Source organism: Dendrobates tinctorius, unplaced genomic scaffold (assembly GCF_039654945.1).
Source record: "Dendrobates tinctorius isolate UK_male_01 unplaced genomic scaffold, ASM3965494v1 ptg000023l, whole genome shotgun sequence".
NCBI classification, from domain to species: Eukaryota; Metazoa; Chordata; class Amphibia; order Anura; family Dendrobatidae; genus Dendrobates; species Dendrobates tinctorius.
In genome coordinates, this window is record NW_027361691.1 from 4,808,956 (window position 1) to 4,821,105 (window position 12,150).

Sequence of the window (12,150 nt, forward strand, 5' to 3'; positions counted from 1 at the left end):
AAAAATTAGCCGCCATACAGCATCATCAGCGAAAAAATAAAAAAGTTATAGCTCGCAGAATAAAGTGATGCAAAAATAATTCTTTTTGATATAAAATACTGTTCATTGCATAAAAGCAACAAAACATAAAAAAAGACATAAGTGAGGTATCGCTGTAATCGTACTGACCCGAAGAATAAAACCGCTTTATCTATTTTACCACACGCGGAACAGTGTAAACGCACCCCCCAAAAGAAATTCTTGAAATGCTGGTTTTTGTTCATTCTGCGTCCCAAAAATCGGAATAAAAAGCGATCAAAAAATGTAAGGTGCCTGAAAATGGCACCAATAAAAACGTCAACTCGTCCCGCAAAAAATAAGACCTCACATAACTCTGTGGGTCAAAATATGGAAAAATTATAGCCCTCAAAATGTGGTGATACAAAAACTATTTTTACAATAAAAAGTGTCTTTTAGCGTATGACAGCTGCCAAACATAAAAACCGCCATATATAGTAATTCAAACCCCCCGTTATCACCCCCTTAGTTAGGGAAAAATAATAAAATTTAAAATAAGTATTAGGGTTAGGGTCTGGGCTAGGTTTGGAGTTAAGGATAGGGTTAGGGTTATGGTTAGGGCTGAGATAGGGTTAGAGGTGTGTTGGGGTTAGGGTTGGAGTTAGAATTGGGGGGGTTTCCACTGTTTGGGCACATCAGGTGGTCTCAAAACGCAACATGGCGTCTGATCTCAATTGCAGCCAATTCTGCATTGAAAAAGTCAAATGGTGCTCCTTCCCTTCCAAGTTCTGCCATGTGCCCAAACAGTGGTTTACCCCCACCAATGGAGTATCAGCATACTCAGGATAAACTTCTGTGAAGTACTTGTTGGTTCAAAGTGCTCACAACACATCAAGATAAGTTCCTTTGGGGGTCTAGATTCCAAAATGTGATCACTTGTGGGGGGTTTCAACAGTTTAGGCTTATCAGGGGCTCTCCAAACGCGACATGACAGTCGCAGACCATTCAATCAAAGCCTACATTCCAAAACATCACAACCTCCCTTCCAAGCCACTATGTGTGCCCATACAGTATATTTCTCCCACATATTGGGTATCAGCGTGCTCAGGACAAATTGAACAACAATGTATGGGGTCCAATTTCTCCTGTTACCGTTGGGAAAATAAAAAAATTGGGGACTAAAAGATCATGTTTGTGGAAAAAATATGATTTTTATTATTTTCACACCAAGGCGTCATAAATGTCTGTGAAGCCCTTAGGGGTTCAATGTGCTCACCACACATCTAGATAAGTTCCTTGGGGGGTCTAGTTTCCAAAATGGTGTCATTTCTGTGGGGTTTCCACTGGTTAGGCACATCAGGGGCTTTCCAAACGCGACATGGCGTCCAATCTCAATTCCAGCCAAAAAAGTCAAATGGCTCTGCTTACCCTTGGTAAAATTAAAATTGGGAGTGAAAAGATCATTTTTGTGGAAAAACTATGATTTTTTAATTTTACGGCTGTATCATATAAACTTCTGTGAAGCCCTTGGGGGTTTAAAGTTCTCACCACACATCTAGCTAAGTTCCTTGGGGGGTCTAGTTTCCAAAATGGGTCACTTGTGGGGGTTTCCACTGTTTATGCACACCAGGGGCTCTCCAATCGTGACATGGCATCCGATCTGAATTCCAGCCAATTTTGCATTGAAATTTGCATTCCTTTCTCTGAGCTCTGTCATGCACCGAAACAGTGGTTTCCCCCCACATATCAGGTATTATCGTACTCAGAACAAATTGCACAATAACGTTTGCAGTTCAATTTCTCCTGTTACCCTTGGTATAATAAAAAAAAATTGGACCTGTAGTAATTTTTTTGTGAAAAAAAAGTTAAATGTTCATTTTTTTTTTAACAATCAAAAAATTCCTGTGAAGCACTTGAAGGGTTAATAAATTTCTTTAATGTGGTTTTGCGCACCTTGAGGGGTGCAGTTTTTAGAATGGTGTCACTTTTGGGTATTTCTTATCATATAGACCCCTCAAAGTGACTTCAAATGTGATGTGGTCCCTAAAAATAAAATGGTGTTGTAAAAATGAGAAATCGCTGGTCAACTTTTAACCATTATTACTTCCTAACAAAAAATAATTTGGTTCCCAAATTGTGCTGATGTAAAGTAAACATGTGGGAAATTTAATTTATTAAGTTTTTTGTGTGCCATATCTCTGTGATTTAAGGGCATAAAAATTCAAATTTGGAAAATGGCAACATTTTCAAAATTTTTGCCAAATTTCTGTTTTTTTCACAAATAAACGCAAGTTATATGAATGAAATTTTACCACTAACATGAAGGACAATATGTCACGAGAAAACAATGTCAGAGTCACCGGGATCCATGGAAGCGTTCCAGAGTTATTACCTCATAAAGAGACAGTGGTCAGAATTGTAAAAATTGGCCCGGTCATGAACGTGCAAACCACCCTTGGGGGTAAAGGGGTTAAGCATGTGCGTGGATCAATCAAGCTGTGGGGTTGTATTGCAGCCAATGGTATGGGAAAGATTTTACAAGTAAAGGGATGAATTGATTCAATGAATTTTCAACAAATTCTTAATGGAAACATTACACCTTCTGTAAAAAGGATGAAGTTAAAAGGGGATGGCTTCTACAAATGGATAATGATCCTAAACACATGTCAGAATCCAAAATAGACTATCTCAAAAGGCAGAAGCTGAAAGTTTTACAATGACCCTCACAGCACACTGATCTGAACCTTATTGAAAATCTGTGGCAAGACCTCAAAATAGCAGTGCATGCAAGACGATCCAGAAATCTCACAAAGCTGGAAGAATTTTCCAAGGAAGAATTTTGTAATTTTTAAAATGTAAATAATGAAAATATATATTTTTTTACCTAACATGCAAAGAAAATATGTCATGTGTAACTTTAGGCCTTTTACAGATCATTTCCTCTTCAACTTACTTAACTGTTCCCTATAACAGTAATTTTGACCAGGAGTGCCCAAACTTTTATATTCCAAAGTATATGAATTGGGCTATGCTCCAGAACTCTCTCCATAGAAGTACATTAAACATGTGACATACATGTAGATTGCATGTCAAGAAAGGGATTTATTGTTTTTAAGCACAACACTACTTGTACCCTAGTTTACATGTGTGCAATAAAAAGGGATGATCAGCAGCCATGTGTAATGGTAATGACTATGCAAAGTAGTCCAGTGCTATGTATATTCTGCTGTATTGTAATGATCCATAAAATAAATCTCAAATATACATGAAATATGCTGACTTCATTAATTACTTTATTTAAGTTATTAAATTTGGCCCTGATGATGATGGGTCCTTGACTCCAGAAGAGTCATCCTTTAACAAGAGAGGAAAAACCCCCAGTGGAGGAAACCTCTAGGGAACCAAGGTTAAAGGAGTGCCCTTCCCTTGGGCTGTGGATAGGTGAGAACAGAGACCGAGCCCGGAATCTGCCTCTTCTTACAGCAGTTACCTCACCTGTGTCGTGGGTACACTTGGCTGCTGAAAGTCTGGTAAATGTCATATGACTGGATGAGAGCAGTCCAAGTCTGGAATCTGCCTCTTCATGCAGCAAGTAAGTCACTTGTCTGTGAACACGCCTGACTGTGGAACGTCCGGTAAGTGTCATATCCATAGGTGAGAGCAGTCCAAGCCTGGAATCTGCCTCTTCATGTAGCAAGTGAGTCACTTGTCTGTGAACACGTCTGACTGTGGAAAGTCCGGTAAGTGTCATATCCATAGGTGAGAGCAGTCCAAGCCTGGAATCTGCCTCTTCATGCAGCAAGTAAGTCACTTGTCTGTGAACACGCCTGACTGTGGAAAGTCCGGTAAGTGTCATATCCATAGGTGAGAGCAGTCCAAGCCTGGAATCTGCCTCTTCATGTAGCAAGTAAGTCACTTGTCTGTGAACACGCCTGACTGTGGAACGTCCGGTAAGTGTCATATCCATAGGTGAGAGCAGTCCAAGCCTGGAATCTGCCTCTTCATGTAGCAAGTAAGTCACTTGTCTGTGAACACGTCTGACTGTGGAAAGTCCGGTAAGTGTTATATCCATAGGTGAGAGCAGTCCAAGCCTGGAATCTGCCTCTTCATGCAGCAAGTAAGTCACTTGTCTGTGAGCACATCTGACTGTGGAAAGTCCGGTAAGTGTCATATCAATAGGTGAGAGCAGTCCAAGCCTGGAATCTGCCTCTTCATATAGCAGGTAAGTCACTTATCATTGAGCATGCCTGACTGTGGAAAGTCCGGTAAATGTCATATCCATAGGTGAAAGCAGTCCAAGCCTGGAATCTGCCTCTTTATGCAGCAGGTAATTCACTTGTCCGTGAACACACCTGACTGCGGAAAGTCCAGTAAATGTCACATCCATGGGTGAAAGTAGAGACCGATCCCGGAATCTACCCCGTTGTGCAGCAGGTAAGTCTCTTGTCCGTGAACTTGTCTGGCTGCAGAAACGCTGGTAAGTGTCATATCCATGGGTGAATGCAGAGACCAATCCTGGAATCTGTGTCTGTTTTGCTTCATCACTGGTTGCCTGATCCTCACATGGTAGCCACCATGTAAAGGAGTTGTAGTGGAGTTGTCCCCTCCTGCTGGATTCCTTTTCAAAATAAAGAAAATAGAATTAAGCACTGTAGATAAAGCCCTATAGAAATTACAAACTCATTTCTTTACTGTATCAAGTGTAATCATCCAAATAATGGGACAGGGCAGCAATAGTTAAATCCTGTGGCCTGCTGGAATACTGCGATGAAGAATTGCACGTCAACCATTTAACAAGAGACAGTATTTGCAGAACACGTACACTGCACCTTAAATACCATGAAATCTCCCCTATTAGTGGCTGTAATAATTCCTCACCCAAGACCCCAGTCTTTTAATCAATGAACCTATTCCCATCACAATGGTGGGAACATGTTTCGTGGCTTAACAAATGCCGCCGATCATCATGAATTTGACGAGCTGAGGCTGCCACGCCACCCAACCAGCCCAAGCTCTGGCACTTTATCAGAACTGGGTGAAAATGGCGTGAGAATGCCAAAAGCCACAATATTTTAGCGCAGCCTGTAGTTTCACCAAAATGTTGTGACATTTCAAAGCTTTTTAATGTCAGAATACTGGGGTAAATGAGTTGATAAATCAGGACCCTAAATCCTTTTGAAATAAATCTAAGATGATCTTCTGATAAACTTTGAGCTGAGATAGTAAAACACTTACTTCTTTTTATAGAATCCTTCTTTGTTTCGGAAATATCTCATTTGACGTCCAGGTTGTGAGGACTCAGAATCATATATATAAACATATCGATCATCCGATTCTTGAAAGGAAACATTTTTCCCTTTGCTTTTATTTTTCATGGGATTTCTTCCTTTTAGAATAGACGGAGGTGTCTGTCTGAAGCCATCTAAGTCCGGATTAATCTTGGACTCTTTCACCTCCACTATACCGGCCTTGTGCAGCATTGTAATGTCTCCAGATGTACAGAAAATGTCAGATTCTCCTGTAACGCAAAACATTGAAATTAGATTTAATAAAATACAAAATTCTATGTGATTAAGATTATTAACACTTACAGGTTATTATAACTTCTAAATAGTATATTAGACTGAGAAAAGAGGGACCCAATCCCCAGAGAAAAGCTCCTGCAATTCAGAGAAAGCAAAGCTTAAATAGCCACCCGGGGACTAAAGTGAGACCTGACTGGCCCAACGCTGCTCCCAGTCGGCTTCCCCCTGCGCTGCTGCACTTGCTGGACAGGTCTACTCTAATGAAAGATATGGGAGAGACCTGTCAGTCAAGGAGATGCCAGCTTGGGACAGCACCAGATTTGTCAAGTCTCTCCATGTGGTCACTGGTCAGCTCTGCAAAATATGTTTTCTACAGATATCTGATATTATCTCCCCTAGAATGATACATTGAATTATGACAACAGAGGGGCTGAGTCTCTATAGCTATCAATATATTAACGGCTCGTTCACTGACAAGTTACTATAGAAGACCATTTTTTAATTTATATATTACGGTTGTTTTTCTATTAAATCTATTTTACGAATGCTCGGAGAACTTACTGTCAGAGGAGGTGAACTCATCCTCATCTGGGCTGTTATCGATTATTACATCAGGGGGTCCAGGCACTGAGATCTTGTTGCCTGTGAGGACGTCTCTCTGTTCATTCCCGGGTCCATGAAGCAAATCACTAATGGTAATTGGTATGTAGTCCTCACGTTTTCCTGTAACACAGAACATAGAAATCAACATTTCTAAAATAAAAGCTTCCATCATGTTTCTTGTGAATGCCCTGAGAACTTACTGTCAGAGGAGGTGACCTCATCCTCATATGGGCTCATATCGATTATTACATCAGGGGGTCCAGGCACTGAGATCTTGTTGCCTGTGAGGACGTCTCTCTGTCCATTCCCGGGTCCATGAAGCAAATCACTAATGGTAATTGGTTTGTAGTCCTCACGTTTTCCTGTAACACAGAACATAGAAATCAACATTTCTAAAATAAAAGCTTCCATCATGTTTCTTGTGAATGCCCTGAGAACTTACTGTCAGAGGAGGTGACCTCATCCTCATATGGGCTCATATCGATTATTACATCAGGGGGTCCAGGCACTGAGATCTTGTTGCCTGTGAGGACGTCTCTCTGTCCATTCCCGGGTCCATGAAGCAAATCACTAATGGTAATTGGTTTGTAGTCCTCACGTTTTCCTGTAACACAGAACATAGAAATCAACATTTCTAAAATAAAAGCTTCCATCATGTTTCTCGTGAATGCCCTGAGAACTTACTGTCAGAGGAGGTGACCTCATCCTCTTCTGCGCTCATATCGATTATTACATCAGGGGGTCCAGGCACTGAGATCTTGTTGCCTGTGAGGACGTCTCTCTGTTCATTCCCGGGTCCATGAAGCAAATCACTAATGGTAATTGGTTTGTAGTCCTCACGTTTTCCTGTAACACAGAACATAGAAATCAACATTTCTAAAATAAAAGCTTCCATCATGCTTCTCGTGAATGCCCTGAGAACTTACTGTTAGAGGAGGTGACCTCATCCTCATATGGGCTCATATCGATTATTACATCAGGGGGTCCAGGCACTGAGATCTTGTTGCCTGTGAGGACGTCTCTCTGTTCATTCCCGGGTCCATGAGGCGAATCATCAATGGTAATTGTGATGTAGTCCTCACGTTTTCCTGTAACAGAACATAGAAATCAACATTTCTAAAATAAAAGCTTCCATCATGTTTCTCCTCTATGTCTAGGGCTATCACAATGTCTTTCTTATGTGTGGACTGGAAGTTGCTTTCTCATTATAAGTATATGGAACCTCACACTGAGTCTCATAGGAAACCACTACCACAACCACACATAAGACATTTTGTGAGCCGACGAATCTGAATTGCGGTCATATGGTTCAGAAGACGACTAGAATGGCGCTGGTGCTATTTTGAATATTGCGCTTAGATCCTGCATTGCGCTGTCCCCTTTATAGTCCCAATCCTCAGGGTATTACATGAAAATGTAAACTATCTAGTAATATCAGCCGTATTCATCTATATATCGCTATAACAGTAAGGATTCTAACACCATCTTTTGGGATTATGACCCTTTAGTATTTTTATCTATTGGAGATAACTTGCTCCTCTTTTGTAACCGCGACCAAATGCAAATTTTTTGTGCTGATTCTCAAAAACCATCTTATTAATGGCCTCTTATTTTGTGACATGAAAATGACATTGTTACTGTTTTCATTTTTACTGTCCCCTCATCACACTTTTCTGGTGCATAATAGGGTCTGGGAGGGAGAGCCGACAAGGAGCGGGGGCGCCATATCGCAATATTAGGGTGTGAACCTCCGCAGAAAGGTAGGGGCATTTTTTTAGGCTGCTTTAGGGCCAGGCCCACTTCCCTCCTGTGACTCTATTATATCTATAAGTCCCCCCTTTTTATGATAATTTTGAATATAAATGTTATATATAGTAGGAGGGTCTTTTTTAGTGTAAGTTGTTGTAATTTTTTTGGCCCTCTCTCCCTCTGATTCAGTTTTGCAGATTCATCCGGCTGTAGTTACCATTTAGATTGGTGTTGTTCTCTCTAAAGTCATTGGCACAATTTTGACTTTCAACGTCTTTCATTGGTTTCTTCTTTTTCAGACAACTATAAAAATGAAAAAATAAAAATCACATTGTAAATTACAAAGTAAAACATGTCTGTATTCTGCAGAATGTAAGAATGAAACATGTTATCTAGTCCTATCTGTAGAGAGATCACCAGTCAGTCATTTTGGTGTAGCAGAGCCAGGTAGGGCAGGGTTAAGTCCGAGCTTTGCAGGATTTGATTAGATGCACCCACTTAGCTTTTTTTTTTTTTACTACAGCCAGGACCTCTGTTCACTATTTCTGTCTGCTAGATGAAGCAGAGTCGAGTGTACTGGAGTGAGTGTTCAGCCAACATTTGAGCTATAGCTGAGAGGAAGATGTGCCGGGATCTCTCGGTGAATGGAGACAGCATGGGTCAGCTAGGAAAGCTGAGCAGTCTGTGTGCAGGAGCGGCAGAGAACCGTTCATCAGCTGCAGCCTGTATAGTGTGAACCTTGCCCAGGAGTTGAACCCTTCTGTTTGGCACTGGAGGCTGCTATAACTCGTACTGAAGGGGATACCAAGACTGGTGGGATCGTGCCTCTTCTATGTATGAAGTTTGCTTTTGGAGAACGGACTGTAATCTGTTCAGGTGAGCTCACACTGACATATGGGCCCTGCTAAATGAATTATTTGCTGTGACACCTTTGTGCCTAGAAGAGGATGTTTTTGGTTTGGAATCCCTTGGAATTTTCTGAAAGCATTAAAACTGCACCGGTTTGACCCAAACAGCATTGACTATGTGAATGGTACCTAATGCCTATCTGAGAGCGTAACTCCCTACAAAGTCTAATATATGCCCATCAGTTACCCACAGGGCACAGCTCCAGGGTGACGTGTGTGTGTGAGCCACAAGAGGCCTACACTAAAGTATTCCCATTACTGGAGTAACCTGAAGATGTGACATTTCCTCTACAGACTCCTGTGTAGCCCATAAATCATGACTTCCTATACTTACCCATAGATAATAGCAATGGGACGCATGAATACTGCGAGGATGAAGAGAATGGCGGCAGGTATAACAATCCTATAGACTGCATCCTCAGATGGTTTTGGAGGCATGGTGACATTCTCTAAAAAGGGAAAGAACATAAGTGATCAGGTAACCAGAGCTGGAATGTGTTCAGAAGTGGAAACCAAATCCATGGACCGGGCGGCCTGAGGAACCAAGTATGACTATTAACAGAGGGGAATTTAGTGTGGAAAATGATGGATTATTTTTATGTCATATCAATATGTAATGGACAAAACAGAGATCTGCTCCTTTATATTTCTGGAATAGGGAACAAACACATGATGGGAGACGACACCTGTAATTACAAGTAACACATGAAGAATCCCCCATTCCATGTATGATGTGACGTCATCTAACTCTCCAGTCACAGAAGAGAAGTGACAGAACCCTAATGACCCGGAGCCTGACGCTCATACACCGGGCCCTAATCATGGATCCTAATAGTTTCTGGGGCCGGAGGAGAAATGTTCCATGTGAGGTACAGATCTGATTTCTGAGCTGCTGATCGCCTGTCTCTTGTGGGCGCCTTCTGCTACATGTAGTAGTCGGTGCCTCCAGCCCGGAGAGAACAGTATTAATGCTCGGCGTCTCCTCTATGTGTTATTAGACTGGACCCTGGAAGCCAAACGGCATCTTTCCCCAATTCCACATTACATGGTAAAATGAATAATGTAATTCACAACTACAACTCGTTCAGCAAAAAGATAAACAAGTCCTCATACGGCCATATGAAGGGAAAAAAGTTATGGCTCTTGGAAGAAGGAGAGAAGAAAAAAAGCCCATAAACGAAAATTGGCTGCAGAAGGGAAGGGGTTAACCCCATAGTCAGAGTATATCTGGTAATGCGCTTACCTTCGTTAATCCTGATCTGCTCTAGTGATCGAGGGTTGCGGATAAAGATGGGAGCACCTTCCGCGGGTGCTAATAGCACGCTGAGAACTAGAAGTAGTCTAAACAGCATTGGAGCCTGGAGGAATATCGCTTACTGTGTGCGGCACAATCAGCTTCTCCAGACAAAGCGTCTCACTGCAACATCGCTGGTTAGAACCAAGCATTCCGTGACATCACAGCTGGAACCCAACAGTGAGATCATGGTGGGCGGGGCTAGACATGAGTGATGTCACAATTGGGGCTCATCCACTAAACGTTCCCAATGTATATAATAAGAATATACAAAAGAAAGAAAAGGAAAGAAGAAAAATAAATAACTCAAAAAGGAAAGAACACTTTTTTTCACATACTCACATTTATTATATTTTATGTACTTTTATACAACAGAAATGTGTTCCCATTTGGGAGAATAATCATTCTCACTTTCAGTCATTGACTTTTTTCAACATTCTTTACACATTTTTTCTTTTCATTATTTTGTTTTCCACTTTAATTGCATTTTTATTCATTTGCACATACGGTTCATATTCACATAGAAGCTTTTCTCCTTTCTACATTTTTACTAGGTTATTTCACTATCATTATCACTTACAGTCACAATTTTCTTTTTTTCCTCAATATCTGTCTCCCAATTCCCCTTCCCATTAAATATCACTATGCCCCTTTGTTCATAGTCATCAACAGCCATATTATCACAAAATATCTTCACCAACTCTTTTTCCAATGGTAAAGATGGCGGCCATGATTGTTGTGCACTGTCCTGACTGGCTAGCTGGTCCCACATCATGAGCCGTGATATTGTTGCACTTCATTGACGCGCTTCTTGCTGCCGGCCGGCAGCAGATGTCATGCCCATGCGCACGCGGCAGCGCTCAATAAGGTGACGTTTTCCCTGATGACCCATTTGCAGCAGCTGTATTCGCACTTTATTAGCCAGCCGATACCCCTCCACCACACGTCCTGTCAAAGCGGAAGCGAAACGCGTGCTGGATTTGTGGCATGCTCACTTGGTCTGTATTATGCATATACTCCATCACGTCATTAATTATTAATACAGGATAAGTGAGGGCCCTGCTCGCAAGCTTACAACCTACAAGGAATTGGGAGGGGCGCAATAGGTGAGAAGCACTTGTTATTTCAGGTCCAGCCATTATAATAGATAGGGGTTTTCATATAAAGCTGCACGATCCGGTCATCAACCAGTATGTTTAAATGCAGATATCAAGTGCGGTTTTCATGTGCATGGAGCCTGTGGAGTCAGATGAATAGGAGGGAGCATTTATTATCCTGGGTTGCTTTATGCATGGCATCATATAATAATGTAGGTTAATATTAAGATGAGCAGGACTCATGGGAGTTCGGGTTTGTCGGGTTCGGACAAACTTTAGTCCAAAGTTTGGTTCGAGTACCAGAACCTGACCAAAGCTTGACCCCGGACCTGAACCTCATATTAGTCAATGGGGACCTGAACTTTGATGCTGTAAAATGGTTTTAGTAAGGGCTACGGGTTCACTTAAGTAGGCAAAATGGGGGTAAGAGCACGACAATTGCCCTGCAAACAAATGTAGATGGAGAAATTACTTAAAATAACAAAATATTTAAAAAAAAATCTTAAACCAAAAGGCGGAAGTCCTAGTTGAAAAGTAGAGCAGTTCCTTGTGAGTGTATTTTACTGTATTTGTTAATAAATAAATGAAAAAAAACAATGTGGATTCCCCTATTTTTAATAACCAGCAAATGGAAAGCAGACAGTTGTGAGCTGTTCTTATTATTTAGGGTCCCACCTTATTTGTAATAAGTAGAAAAGGCAAAGCAGACAACTGTGAGCTGAAATTAATAGGATGTGAAGCACCATAGTTATTGGGCCCTTCCCAGCATAATAAGACCAGCTCACTTGCAGTATAAGCCAGTGTAGGCCTGAACTTTTTTGCTGTAAAATGATAGTTGCAAGTGGTTGGGGGTTGCAAAAGGAAGTAAAATTGGGTTAGGAGCAGGACAGCTGCTCTGCAAAGAAATGTGGATAGCAATTTCACTTAAAATTACAGAGAATAAAAAAAAAAAATAATAATTATCTTGAACCAGGAGG